The following is a 16391-nucleotide window of genomic DNA, read 5'->3' on the forward strand; positions in this document are numbered from 1 at the left end:
GAGCTGACCAGGGGTCCCTCCCAGGGTACGTAGTATATTATGTATTATGTATATCGTTGTATATTATGTATATCGTTGTCTGAGTTCCCACAATTCAAGCCTTCTTGAGCTTACCGTGGGGTTGTCAATTTGTATAAGAATGTCCTATACCCAATATTTATTTTACTTACTGTGCCTATCTGTTAGTGTAACCTAATGCAGGTCCAGATACAATATTCAATACATACGTCACTATGACTCGGTATAAAGCTCATACACAATGGCCTCACCGCATTTGCCTCGCATTGAAGGCAACCATAACCGCCGAGGCATCCATAACCGAGCCAACCGTTTAGCCGAATTGGACAAATAGCCCTCTTTAAGGGTCTCAATGGCTATTGTCAAGCAAATGGAAATGGGCTCTTTATGAAAGTGGTTTGGCTCTATTTGGCAAACGAGTCATAGGACGTAGTGTGACGTTGTTTTAAAGAATATCTCCTAACAAGGTTTGGGAATGTAAAACATTCAATTGTTATTGTTTTTCGTATACACATGTTTCTACTTCATAAGACGTGGGCTTAAGTCCTTTTACGTTAGGTCTATGATAGTCTTTATGTTACATATAGTGTAGTGTTAGTTTATAATATCTATTTATTAAATAACTAAAATACACAAAGTTCTGAAATGTGTATAGACGACGAAAAATCTTATCAAAATTCCAGGCCGATTATTTACGTAACTAAAGTTTAACGAATCTATTGGAATATAAATTCACATAACTAAAGTTTTCTATAAAATTCATACGTGAAGGTTTATTAAAAAAGTCTTTAAAAATAAAATACATCGAGAATCGTAAACAAGGGTATGACGTAGGTAGGTAGTAGATATTAAGGGACTGTTCCTTAGTTAAAAAAAAAATAAAGTAACCTGTCCCCACTGTCTCCAGTTACCTCACTTTAATATACATAACCATGACTTAAGCGTCCTTACATAATAATTAAAGTTGATAAAACACCTATAATCAATATAATTAACGGCGTGCATAGCCGCCCCGCCCTATTGATAAACTTTTAGGGTTGGTACTCATCTTAATACGCAACTGCCACAGACTAGCAATCTTATAGTGCAATATGTTGCCGCTAGAGTGCAGCACTGTATAATCCGTGAATATATAACATAAAAAAACATAACACTGTAATGTAACTCAATCGTCTGCAGCTAAATTTCAATTTATTATAGAGGTTCTTTTCAAGAGCTATATTGCTTCGCCTGTCGATCTAAAACACCGAACTAGAGTTCTTGAGCGATAGTTGAGTTTTGAGCGCACGATTTCATCTCTCTAATTAATATCCGTTTAAATAAGGAGCGATATAATTTATAATTATGTCGATTTTGAAATTCGAGCACTAGAAATAGAGAAACCAATTTGTCTGGCATTGACCACTCGTTTTATTAGCAGAAATGACATAGCTAGTAGTGCAAACAGTTTTGAACAAAAATAACGAAATGCATCTTCTTCTTTTAAATATATGTATAAAAGAAGAAACTGACTGACTGACTGACTGACATATCAACGCATAGCCGAAATCGCTGGTTCTAGAGACTCAAATTTGGCACATAGGTTCCTTATAAAATGTAGAGGATAGCACTAAGAAAGGATTTTTCAAAATTCACATCCTAGGGGGTGAAATGGGGGTCCAAAGTTCGACGTTTTAATAAGATTACTTTTAGTACCCTGGCGAAGCCTCGGGAAAAAGCTAGTAGTTTTATATAGTTATAATACATCGATAATCTCATATGAAATTGGACAGCCCTAGCTCGGCAGGTCACGGCGCGTGCGCACGCGCACAATGGAACGCTTTTGTAAGCTGCAACACCGCGCTATCCTGTCATCGCTTACATACATGCACGAAGCTTTCATGTGATGGTATAAATATTTTATCTTTATTCATGATCGGATGTGTAAAAGGACTTGACACCAGGGGCGGCTCATTCCGTGATTCTATCGCCGCGCTACAAGTACTATCAGCTGCAAAAGTGCATGGAGAAATTATGAATGAATTCATTGATAAATTCGCCGATTACTGATAGTACATGTCGGCGGCCGGGCCGCGAGTTCGCGGTCCAGTCAGAAACGACCTTCGCGCGGCGCAATAAAATTCAATGTCGGCAGCTCGCGTGCGGTCCGTTTTGTTAATGTAAGTAGTTAAGAATTTAGAATGGTGGCATTTTGTGAACATCAAAGGAGTGAGCCTTCTGTACTTGTACTATTAACTATATATTCTGTGTTGAAACTTCAAATTTACTAAAATAAAAGGAAAATTATCTGTAAGTCATATTCCGCCATTAGAGTTTTCCAGCTATCCACACTTTATAGTTAATCCATTATATGACTGTTTAAGTAGTCTCAGAAAATCACAAGTTCACAATTCCAACCCAGGAATGTATTAAGAACCCACGGTGCTACTCTATTCCAAAACGTCTTATGTCCATACAAGGTTCCTATTAGCTACGACGTTTCTACAATACCGTGGGATAGAGATCTGTTCGCGCTAATGCCGATACTATCGGGTTGAGTTACGACCGACCCTAGGTTGTGTAGTATTCCTCAGCAATTCCCGTTAAGTTTGTACATTTGGATCACGTCTCCGATTTGGATAAAAATTGGTAGGCTGATAGAGTCCATGATGCTGACCAAGATCCACTAGGTTTCCCACAATGTCCTATGTAGTTTGTATGAATTGCTTTTCTAATAGTACGCGGGTAGTTTTAATACCAATACGAAAGTGGCCTTGTTTTTTATGATATCAGGGTACGTAGCCGAATGGCACAAACGCTCACGAAACGAAACGCTCATAGATATAGCTATCTCTATCGCTCTTGCATATTGGCGCGACAGAGCCAGACTACCTTTCGCGGCGTTTCGTTTTCGTTTCGCATCGCAGAAATGCCATTCGGCTACGGCACCTGGAAGCAAAAGATTAGATGATTCCCCTGATGAGCACCTAAACAATTATCCTCACCTATGGACTCCTGCAACGTAGGGTTGCAAGCGTGCTGTTGGCGTCTAAGATGGGAACGTGCTTTTGAAGTTTTTGAAGGGTGCGTTTTCCACCGAACATACTACGGGCGATATTAAATTAGTGTTAGTGTTAGGCGCCCCCCCTAACTTAATTTTATGCAATATAATAAACAAAATAAACAATAAACAGACATTGACTGTCCGTTCCTCAGTTTAATGCGAGCCAAAGGACTTTTAGGATATTTACAAGTACTTAATCGACCCTAAAGTTCTGTCACAAATAAAAATAATGATAAAAACAAAAGTACCAATCAGTTTTTAATAAATTATATATCAATTTAAAGTACATTTAATAGAGAATAAATATAACTTAAAATTATTCAAAATGGCCTCCATTATTTTTAATACAGGCCAATAAACGCCGCGGCCTGTCGTCTATCGCAGCACGCACCATATTCATGTCTATTTCAGGGACTGCTTTTCTTATATAAGTACTATTTAATCCTCGACGCAAAAACGACGTTGTTAAGTCAGACGTGTCTGTCTATCTGTCTGTTGCATCGTAGCTCCCGAAAGCGGATAAACCGATTTAAATTTAGTTTTTTTTGTTTGAAAGCCGAGTTAGTCGGAAGTGTCAGCCATGAAACTCGGTCCACTATGGCGGCGCTTTTTCAAAATTTTAATTTTACCTATATTCTGGTGTTTTGATATTGGTTAGTATTGAGCGAATACTCTGTGTGGTTAGTGAATGACGCCGGGTCACCGGTAGACGCACGCCTTATTGCTGTTCTAATAGAATTCATGTGAGATCGCTCCTAGATACAGATAGCTTGCTAATTTGAAATAAAAGGCGATTTCCATTGTTTCCTTGGTGTAATTATAGGTATTTATTTGTTCTTCGTGATATAAAAGTAAAGATAACATCGGGTTGTATCCCATAATAAAGGGCCTAAAGGGGTTTTATATACATAGCACATGAAGCTACTCAAGTTTCAGTGCCACTCTTGGCAGTTTAAGTGGTTGAAAGACACCGAAAACTGTGACTTTTTTTAGTATGAATAGGTAGACGTTTGACCACGATCACACCTGATGGTAAGTGATGATGCGGTCTACGGTGGAGCACGCTTACCTATGAGATACCTATTTACTCTTGCTTTAAAGACATGTACTTAATATAATGTTATGCCTATAAATAATTGACTAACATTGAAGATGCTATCGTTTTAATTTAATTTAAATAATATAGAAAATTAATTATGATGACTTTTAATTATTAGGTAATAGTACATTTCGATACAAGCGCGGGAAAGAGGAAACGAGAAGCGATTAATTAAAATACAACCGAAGGAAGTGTTTTAAATCGACACAAATGTGCAAAGGGTTAATTTCTTGTAAGGTCGAAACTTTAGTGGGCCATCGGTACTGAAAAGCGTCGCAATCGCACAATACACGTGGGAAAAGGAAATTCGTCTAGGGTTGTAAACAGAATTATGAAAAAAAAAAACCAAGTACGTTTTTTTTCTAAATACAATATGTTTTTTTTTTCAGATGAACAAGTAATACGACAGTAACGGTTTTTCGTGATTTGTAACGTTTCAATAACAATAACGTACATTTTAATTCGATAAACATTCAGTACCTATGCAAAACGTTTATTGGGGAATCCCCGATGCGGCGTGGAGCGTGGAGAGGCGGTGGTGTTGCCAACAGTAAATACCGACAACTACAGATTAACACAAATGTTAGTTTTATAAAACCAGGCAGGCAAGTATGGTGGAGCGATAAATGATATAACATCTGGCCGTCCCCATCGCACTTACAAATAGTGCGATAGGGACGGCCCGATGTTTTATCGTTTATCGCGCGACCATGATTGCCCTGCTGAAATTAAAGTTATTAAATTAAAATCGTTTAATAGTTAACATAAAGTCTAAAAAACTATATAAAAGTATTAACTGTTTTGCAAATTTTGAGATTTCGTCCTCTCTGTTTTTTTTTCAAGGTTTTATTTCATGTTTTTTTTTCAAGCCAGAAAAAGAACCGTTTTTTTGCAACCCTAGTCATGTCAATTTATCGCCACTAGTTTCGAACTTCCTCTTTTTTACACTCTTTTCTACATTTATTATTAGTTAATGACAGAAAGAAAATCTATTTTCCTCTAAACAACTCAATAAACAGAAACATACTCGGACAACCGTTGTACGGATAAAATCGCAAGTCCGGTAACGGTTTCTCCTAATCCGGCACTACAGTTACGTGAAAAAACGTCCCTTTTGCGGCACTCTCTCCATTGAGTACCTACTGCGGGCGAAAAAACGGACCTTTTGCGGCGGACCTGCCGGCCTAGCCAAGTGGCAATCGTTGGTGCTAGACGCCGATCAAAACGTTGTCTAGCTCTGTCGCGCTGCTACGGAGGAGTCCCAATACGTATCATGGGTGCGTAACCACATGTACAAATGTTTACGATAGTATCGCTGGCTACCTCTATCGCTCGTCCGGTCCGTATTTGCGCGACCATAGAAGTAAGATGATGAAAATATTAGGTGATAAGCGTAAGCGAAATTAATAAGCGAATAAACGTTTTATTTTAATAAAAATAAAATAAATAAATATTGGGGACACCTTATACAGATCAACATAGCCCCAAACTAATAAGCAAAGCTTTTACTATGGGTGCTAAGCGACGACATACATACTGAAATAGAAAACCATGACTCAGGAGTGCTTATCACATAAATGAAAGCCCTTACCGGGATTCGAACCCGTGAAGAACCGTGGCTTAACAGGCAGGGTCACTACTGACCCACATCACTAAGACACTATCTAAATTATAGGACTGTTGGCGCGACAGAGTCAGATTGCGTTGCGATCGGAATCTAGCGTCATTGTCATTCATCTAGGCCTAGGAGGATCTGCACCGAATGGCAATTGCCGATACCAAACGCCGACAGAAATGCAGTCTAGCTCGATAGGGTCAATACGCAAGAGCGATAGAGATAGATAGCTACGAAACAGACTATATTATCATGAGCGTTTAGTGCATTTGGCTACGTACTCTGCCGTTGTAACGGACGTGTAATTAGCGGGAGAAAAACGATAGGATGCGCGCGGATTTATAAGATCTTGGTCGGCATGTTTAAGTAGATCTTATTTTCTTTAATAATTTTGGCGCTCTGCTACACTTTGATGTTTTTTGGTTACATACACTGATTTATGACTGCCGGTCTGGCTTAGCGCGTAGTGACCCTGCCTGCTACGCCGCGGTCCCGGGTTCGAACCCCGGTAAGGGCAATGTATTTGTGTGATGATCACAGATATTTGTTCCTGAGTCATGTATGGTTTCTATGTATATAAGTATATATACTCGTATATATATATCTGAGTACCCACAACACAAGCCCTATTGAGCTTGCCGTGGGGCTCAGTCAATCTGTGTAAGAATGTCCTATAATATTTATTTATTTACAATAATAGTTATTTATTTATACAACATACAACCTTTCAATCCGGTTGGTAATGGGATCGATTGGCCAAAAAAAGTTTGACACAAATTACCCTCTTCTCGCAACCTGTATGTTTCGTAATATATCGAACCAGTGTCCTACGCCCGCAGGACTGAGAAGGGCTACCCGACAATTCACTATTCTAAATAACTGACCCCACTCCTTACACATATCGCCTGCGTATGTTTTGCCCCGCGTAGATCCGGATCGTAACGGCCCCGCTTTTTACCCACCTCCTAAATGGGAGGTGAGATTCTAGTAAATTAACTGCGTCCACTATGGTAAGGTTTACCGGTATGTGCGGCGTTTTAAAAGGCACGTACCGTTGATGGAATATTTTTAACGCGACTACTTTGTATTGATCTATGTAAGGTACAGCGGGGCAAATCTCGATTGCGGGGCAAGTGTAACTGGCTAACTGGTCCATTTTTTCCATATTTTGTGCAATTCCCATTAAATTTGAAGATTTAGAATACGTCTCCGTTTTGGATAAAAATTGATAGGCTGATAAAGTCCATGATGCTGAGCAAGATCAGATTTTGGGAAACCTAGTGGATCTTGCTCAGCATCATGGACTCTATTAGCCTATCAATTTTTATCCAAAACGGAGACGTGATCCAAATGTACAAACTTTTCGGGAATAGCACTTTTACAATGTTTGCATTATTAAACAGAGTGTCCAGTTACCTATCAACCAGTAAAGATTGAAGTTAGAACTGAGCGCGGCGACAACAAACTGGTCATTCCCGTTTGGCGCATTAATTGTATTGTATAAGTGTAATTATAATAATAATAATAATGTACTTACTCTATAGTAAACTCTATAGTAGTGAAAATTGCTTCCTTCTGTCCCAATATCTAGTACATTACATGCGCGGATCCAGGGGGGGGGGTTATGGGGGTCATGACCCCCCCTGGAGCCTAGGTTGGCCATACAAATAGACCACGTGACCCCCCCTCCGAGGCCTGGGCCTTTACCACGTGACCCCCCCCTGGGCACGAAGCTGGATCCGCGCTTGGTACATTAAGAACAATGTGCTTGTAACACTACGCTATCTATGGTATCTGTTCCCTTATCCCATGGCATCGCGTAAATTGCGTCGCGTCGGTGTCCGATCGCGCGCGATAAATCAGTGTTCGCGCGAACACCGCATTCTACTTAGTGACGTGCGCTTGCGTCGCTTGTAGCCATAGATAGCAGTGCGTTACTTAGTAGCCTTACCACGAGAGTGACGTAGACATATTCGCGCTTAAATTACGAGGAAAATACTTAGGAGGCCTGTGTCAAAAGACAAAAATGTTCCGGATTGGGTATGAAAATGGCAACGACAATAATGTTACGAGTATAACGCGTCCCGTGACATGGGCTCATCCATTAATTACATCACACCAATTTCATGACTTTTTACCCCTCCCTCCCCCCTTGTCACACTTCGTCACACTAAACTACACCCTACCCTAGTGTGACGTCACATTCAGATTTAGGACTTAGTTTAGGAAGGTATAAATATCACAAAAACGCGTTGCTTAAAATTATTTAGGTATAAAATTAACGAATTTAACGAACAGAAAATCAACGAAAATACCTCGGCAGGGAGCTCATTCCACAGCCGGAGCATCCGCGGGAGGAAATTCCTCTGAAACCGCACGGTACGCGACCATTTAGGTTGCAAGGTGTGTGGATGAGCGCCCTGTCGATGGCGAGCGGTACAATGATGAAAAGTGGACGTTGGCATCATGTCAAACAGTTTCTCAGAACACAACCCATTGTACAAGCGATAGAACATAAGAAGGCGAAGTTTCTCCTTATACTTAAGGGTTCAATACAGCCTGTAAGTTTGAGGTCAGATTCAAAAACATCATTGAAAACGAAAGGAACTAAATAATACATAAACATACCTATCGTCGTTATTATCACCAACGAAATCCAGCTAAACCAGCGTAGTCTCCTAAGCCTAGTCTCCTGCCTCCATTTTATATTTATGTTATGCATTTCGGAGTCCTAAGTTATGTTGAAACGGCGGTATATTCAGGAATTCGCGTACATTGTCGAGTTACAGTATCAGAGAAACGAGGTTACTGTTTCTGAATTTATTGCCTATACAATTTGTTTAAGTCTGTGTCGGGATATTTTATTACATATTGAAGTTATCCAGATGAAACGATATCTATATCTATAAAGGTACGTGTACGTCGACTGCAGTCTTGCCGCAAATCAGCAAATGAATGTGGCCATCCAGATTTTTGGAATCTTGTATAGGGTACCTATCGGGTATCATGTAATCTATAAAATTCTAGAATAGAAAAACCATTTTAGCGTGAATTCTTCTTAAAAGTGTAGGTACAGGATCTGTTTCAGAAACCTATATTAGTCCGGTTTCCTCATGAAGCTAGTGGCCTAGCGGTAAGAGCGTGGGTCTTTCAATCCGGAGGTTGCGGGTTCAAAAAAGGGTTACTCGGGTTCGTATCAATTAGTTTATGAAATTTATTTACGAGTCGTTTCTCAGTAAAGGGAAATGTCATGAGAAAACTCGATTCTCTTACCTGCCTTATACTTTATCATCATTTCATTTCATTTCATTTCAATAAAATTGATTACTAGTAAAGTACCTAATGTTGAGGTAGGTTTCCTTTTGCTCAGTGTTGCCTAGCAGAAATTTTCACCAGCCGCCACTGAACTTTATGGAAGGTCAGACACTCATTTTGTTAAAAAACGAGTACCAAAACCACTACCTGGAAGTTGCCAAAGCGGCCCACAGGATCTCATGAGCCGTCGCAAAATGCCAGGATAACAAGGAAGAAGAAAAATAAAAGAAAAACTACTCGAACCGAATAAGTACCTATTGAACGAACTGAAAAAGCACTCGACCCATTCAATCCCTTGAACGGGCTGACCCACTTCGTCCAGTGCGCGTACGCATGGGAAAGCTATTCTCGTAAATGGAACGACTGTCAATTGCCCAAACATTGTGCAACATTCGATTATGAGTTACGGCTGTGGTTTACGATGAGAGTTTGACGTTCTCGAGATAAAGGTACCACATTCATTTTCCTTGCGTTATTCCGGCATTCGCCACAGCTCATGGGAGCCTGGGGTCTTGACAACTAATCCCAAGATTTGGCGTAGCCACTAGTTTTACGAAAGCGACTACCATCCGATCTGACCTTTCAACCCGAAGGGTAACCAGACCTTATAGGGGTTAGTCTGGTTTCCTCACGATGTTTTCCTTCACCGGAAATCGACTGGCAAATATCGAATGACATTTTGCACATAAGTTCCAATAAAGTAATTGTTGCGAGCTGGCGTTCGAACCCGCGGATTGAAAGTCACACGCTCTTAACGCTACCTCGCCAAAGATACCACATTATAAATTTGAAATGCTTGTCTTCATACGAATAAACTGTCAGAGCTTCTGGCAAGCGACAATGATGTGGTACTCTCTGATTGAGAACGTCGCATTTTATGAGCTTTTTGTAAGAAGCTACAATGGAATGGTGATAAATCTTGTCTGTGTGCTAAGTAACGGTGGATGGCATTGTTTTAAGTGTTGAACATAGTTTGCAGTTTTGATTAAAACATGTCATGAAATGAATAAAAAGCGCTTAAGTCCCTAAGCCCGAGATCGAACCAGCGTCCTCTGCATTCCTGAATGATACTTTACTACTAGAGTGACTGCTACTAGTGCAACCTGTATAGATAATATTTTCACAGATATTTTTCCTATTACAAAAAATGTAATCAGCAATTTAGAGTCCGACCATTTAGGTCAATTAATGGTATTTGAAGCTGCTAGGAAAAATACCTTGAAAAAACAGATAACTTTTGTACCAGTAACCTCGGACCGCGTGGAAAGAATGAAACAGAGTTTAGTTCAGGCGCTACCCGTTCTGTCTCCAAACATGAGTCCTAATGATATGTATAATTCATTCTTTCACACATATATGGAAAATTATAATACGATATTTACAACAAAAACGGTCACGGTTAGTGATGCATCAGTTTTTAGTGAGTGGGCAACTGCAGAGTTACATCAACGAAGACGTGCATTGTATGCCTTGTATGAGGAACGGCGGTTTAATACGAGTGATGAATTTAAAGAACATGTCAAACAATTTTCGAAACAGTTTAAATTAGATTGTCATACCGCTAAACGTAATTATTTAAGCAAGAAAATTAAAAGTAGTTCCGATATAATTAAAGCAACGTGGAAAGTAATTAACGTGGAGACTGGTCGATCAAAGCAAAGAACAAATGAACTGAAATTAAAAATTGATGGCAAAATTGTAGATTCCAATTTAGAAGTAGCAACAGAATTTGAAAAGTTCTTCACTGATATACCAGTTTCCACAACTAGGCACTTAAATTCATCACCTGCATCTGCCGTTACATTGTTAGAAGATAATGTCACAGAATGTAGTAGAGACCTTGTATTTGAACATGTTAGTACCTCAGATATAATTAAGGCATTTCAATCAATTAATGTTAAAAAAACTTGTGACCTTTGGGGAGTCTCTGTCCATGGTGTTAAATCTTTAATAGAAATTGTAGCGCCTGACTTGGTAGTTATCTTTAATAACAGTGTTGATTGTGGTGAGTTTCCTGATCTTATGAAACACAGTAAAGTCATTCCATTATTTAAATCTGGTAGCACATCCGACCCCACTAATTTTAGACCGATATCAGTGTTACCGACATTCAGCAAAATTTTTGAAAAGTTAGTGTTATTTCAGCTATTGCAACATTTTAACATCAATAATCTAATGCACAATAAACAATTTGGTTTTACACGGGGTCGCTCAACAACCGACGCTGGTGTTGAGCTAATCAAACAGATTTTCGATGCCTGGGAGGAGTCACAGGATGCCTTGGGTATCTTCTGTGATTTATCTAAGGCTTTCGATTGCGTCTGTCATGAAACACTGATCAGGAAATTGCACTACTATGGAGTGAGAGGATCGGCACTGAATTTAGTCAAATCTTACTTACACGATAGAATACAAAGGGTCGACGTGAATGGACAGCGCTCACCGGGGTCACTAGTCTCTATGGGTGTACCGCAGGGATCAATATTGGGGCCTTTCCTGTTCCTTATCTACATTAATGACCTGCCATATCTTGTAAAGACCCACCATGATATAGTATTGTTTGCAGATGATACTTCCCTTATTTTCAAAGTCAAACGTCAGCAACAAACTTGTGAAAATGTAAACAATGCTATTTCCGAAGTAGTTAATTGGTTTAGTGTTAATAACTTATTGTTAAATGAGAAAAAGACTAAATGTATTAAGTTTGTAACGAGTAATGCTAAAAATGAACAAGCAAGTGTCGTTGTGAAGGATGAGGAATTGGAACTGGTAGATAGTACAGTTTTTCTTGGCATAACTTTAGATTCTAAACTTCAGTGGGGTCCCCATATTGCTACCCTCTCGAATAGACTGAGCTCTGCAGCATTTGCAGTGAGCAAGATCCGTCAGTTAACAGACGTGGAAACAGCTCGATTAGTTTATTTTAGTTATTTTCACAGCATTATGTCATATGGTATTTTACTATGGGGCAGTGCTTCAGAGATAAATACCATATTTGTTCTGCAGAAGAGGGCTATTCGAGCAATATACAAAATGAACCATAGAGACTCACTTAGAGATAAGTTTAAGGACATTAATATAATGACAGTGCATTGTCAATATATTTATGAGAATATTATGTATGTACATAAAAACATTTGTAAATTTAAGAAAAACTGTGATGTACATAATATAAACACTAGAAATAAGCATAAGCTTGCAGTGCCCTTCACTCGGCTCCATAAAATTAAAAAATCATTCATGGGTAATTGTGTAAGATTTTATAACAAACTTCCTAATGCCATCACTGAACTGTCTTTTAATCGATTTAAACATTATGTAAAGCGTATACTGATCTCTAAAGCCTACTATAGCACACAAGACTACATGAATGATGAAACACTGTGGGATACAAGTATTGCTGAAAACCATTAATTATATAGCTTATTAATGATGATATTGATAATTCAATGTATTTTTACACAATTTTTTTGACATTTAGAATTTATTCTAGAAGTTTTTATACTAGTATTTTTTTATACAATTTAGATTGATATCATTTTATTAAATCAATGTAGTTTTAAAACAATATTGTTTATTGCACCAATAAATTGCTCTGATATTTAGAATAAGATGAATATTGTACACTGTTGACAATTTAAAAGTGCTTATTGTAAGCCTATTTGAATAAAGAATATTTTGATTGATTGATTGATTGATTGATTAGCCTAATGGTTCAAGCGAACCCTTTTTAGAACATGGCCAGAAAACTGTAACATCCTTGAATTCTCGAGTGCTTATTAAATTGTGTTATTTATTGCTATTTGAAACCAAGCAAGCCAGAGACGGTGTAGCCTGGAACCCTGGCAAATTTTTGTGCTTTTGAATTTAGAACTTTCTTTTATTCCTGTAAAAGTTCAAACCTTATGTACTCGTGCGAGGGACCCAGGAGGGTATAGAACATTTTTTTTTCAAGTAGGTATACCTAGGACATAGGTATTACAATTAAACGCTTAAAGTGCCCTTGACTATTTTTTTGCTAATTTCCGATTGAATTTATCAAGGTAGATCAATTATTATATTCAATAAAGAAGGATTTACGGCACCTACATCCTTACATCTTTCTCACGCACAGGTTTTATTACATTTCCCAATGCAAATCTCATCAACCAATCATCCACACTAATTACACAATGATTCACTGCACCGGTCACCTGTGACTCACATAATGCCACCAAGTCTAAAATACTTGGAATACTGTGATGTGTTTTCACGCCTTTGACCTTCTTATTTCGTTTGATTATACGCGTCTAATTCGCTTATACGACGTTAGTTTTTATTGGTCGTGAGTCATGTTTCGTTCGTTGACCGTTAGTGTTGATTTTTTCTTTTGCACAATTGGCATCGTTTGTCAGCACAATTGTTAGATTTATCATCTGTTAAATATAATAGATGTCTTGAAATCGGGAAATGGGATATGTATTCGGTATCTATCATTATATAAACCAACTAAAATGTATGACAGAAAAAGGAGGGTTGATTTCCGTACCTAGTTCTTTGTGCATCAATTTCTTTTTTTATACTTAAAGACTAAATCTATTTTTTTCCTTGCTTCAGATTAGATACCTATCTCTCTAGGGCCTAGAGTCTAGGCTATATTCTGTTTCTTGTGTTTGTTCAATCCTTTACGACTTCAAGAAAAAAAGGGACGGTTAAAGACTCATTTTCTGGCGCAAAAAGAGATGGATCTCGAAAGAAAAGAATGGCTTTACTCCACCAACGAGTGCAGAAAGAACTTCTCATTTGATACATTATATTAAGAGGGCTTTCGTGTTAAAAATAGTGAAATCGCAACCGAGCGCTTGATCATACCGTGTGTGGTATCAAATTAAAGGGATTTGCGAGTAGTTTATAAATATATATCACATTACAGGACTTTTTCTACTTGATCTAACAAAATATGAGAAAATGTCCAAAAGTGGTAATAATTGTACCGGTGAAGGCTCGTTTTCAAAAAATTGGCAAAAATCAATAATAGTAATTTATAATCACTAAGGCATAACAGCAATTTAAGTAAACGTTGCAGATTAATTTAGTACAAAACTTACTTCGATGTGATGTAGATTTTCAAAGAAATTGTCACTTAATTTTAGTTAATTTCTGAAAAAAATTGAATTCGCCTTAGGCTAGTTTACTCTTTTTCAAAAACTTAAAATAAAAATCTAGTCTGAAATGATTGTGGTACAGGATATACGAATTATAAATTTACCCGTTTTAATATTCAAAATTGTCCAAATTTTACAAATAAGATCGACTGATTCAGCTCTATACGTGCGTTTTTCTAAACGTGCATTAGAGAAAAACTCATAATTAATTTAGTGAGTTAGTTTTCAAAAATCCAGTCTTATAAAAATCAAGATAATAAGATGCTCTAACTGGAACTTGAATTAAATAAATCTATTGGATAATGGAAAGTGTAGTATTTCACCGACTAAAACTATCAATTTTACATTATTTTGACGTTTTTTTTGAAAGCAGCCTTAAGTGATCGGTTCTATTTCATAAACCTGCAGTTTAATGATAAGCCTTTGATATGCGGAAACGTTTTAATTACCAGTTAATTTTGTCACGTCTCACACGATTCTAAGAATTAGAACGACCGGGAACACATTCAAATTCCAGGAATTATATTGTGGCCAGAAATAACGGGTTGTTTAGAGACAGGCATTTAGACATACTTCCTATCTCTTGTTTATCAAAATGCCAAAAATATAAAGTACCTACTGAATAGTACTACAGTACTCAGTACTCCTTGAGAGATCTTTTTTTGAAAGTTAAATAAATTGGTAATCCATATCAGTATCCATAATATTATGGACCACATATAAATGAGCGCTATATTATAACTTTTCTTGGGTAACCTTATGAATTTTATTTCGTTTATGATTATTTGACGTTTGAAAACAGATTTTCATCAAACTTTTCTGTATGATTTACCTATTATCAATTACCATACCTACTGTATCGGCATAAGACTGTTTGTCAGCATTCATATTTGCTTTTAAACAATAACTAAAATATGGTAGTTACTACATAGTCTTTATATGATGATTATTATGAATAAAGTTTATAAACTATCATTTTAGTTCTCGTTTAAAAGCACTGTACATTCCCACACAGTATCATAATAAGACATTCCCGACTTATCAGTTCCTTTATGAGTTGTACCCATTTCGCAACTGGTTACTGCAATTGAGACTTCAAGAGGATTTAATTTAGATCGGGTCCATGACTTACAAGTACCAAGGATCTGTTCGCGAATGTAAAATATAAATACAGGGTGGCCCAAAATTACGTTGACAAAGAATAGGGAAATGTGAAATAAACCGAAATATCGAAGTTACCGAAAATATTTTTTGGGCCTATAGGTATTTATTGTATATTCATATACATAGCCATATATCTTTGTACAGTTGTATTAAATATTTAAGCTATTTGAGAATAATATTAGACTAGTAGTACATTTTTGATCCTGAATCTACCATTAGATGGCTGTAGTTATAAATAGGTTTGGAACTCCAGAGCCTACATTTTAAGCCCTTCAAATTACCATGTTGCTCTCACATGGATGGTGATAAGCAATAATGTGTCAACCCACAAAAACTAAAAAAATGAGATTTTAATGCCATGTTATAGCTGGATTTTTAAACTTCTATTTGCAAAAATGACCTTTTCATTTTGAAAATTTTCACTATCCCAAAAGTAAAAAAATAGGTTAACACAAATCCTTTATCGTGTGTTGCCTGTTTTGCATTAATGTGTCAAGAACCTTAACTTATTATAGTAATTGGCAGAAGATATATTTAAATTACAATAATGTGTTATGAGGGTTGACTCAACGATTTTTTTACACTTGACTCATTCTTGCAAAACGCAAAAACTGACATAGTTACCCACTATGAGACTTGAATGATTATTCCAAAATGATATTTTATTCGTTGTTTTATGCTACGACCTGTGTTATAAAACATAAGTCATTATTGTTAAATTATATTCGGGTCATAAATTGTTCGTTTTTGGTGTAAGTACCATGACACTATATTGTAAAATATAACTGTTCATATTAATTTATGTTTGAATAAGTTATGACTTAGTCCATTAGTATATTTTTGCACATGAATGGTAAATTCAGTACGAAATTGAACATTTTAAGTCATGAATATACATATTCGTTATTATAATTTGCAAACATTTTTTACAAGTACGTGTTTATATAAAAATCTAATATAAGCTACTATTTTTTTATAATTACTAATTACATT

At 37.1% G+C, this 16391-nt stretch overlaps 1 protein-coding gene across 5 annotated transcripts in view; it reads left to right on the forward strand.

Moving 5' to 3' along the window:
• LOC125228395 (integrin alpha-8) overlaps nucleotides 1-16391 on the forward strand; it is a 212738-nt gene that overhangs the window by 138169 nt on the left and 58178 nt on the right. The gene's annotated exons all lie outside the window — the stretch shown is intronic.

This window comes from Leguminivora glycinivorella, chromosome 7 (genome assembly GCF_023078275.1).
Source record: "Leguminivora glycinivorella isolate SPB_JAAS2020 chromosome 7, LegGlyc_1.1, whole genome shotgun sequence".
Lineage (NCBI taxonomy): Eukaryota > Metazoa > Arthropoda > Insecta > Lepidoptera > Tortricidae > Leguminivora > Leguminivora glycinivorella.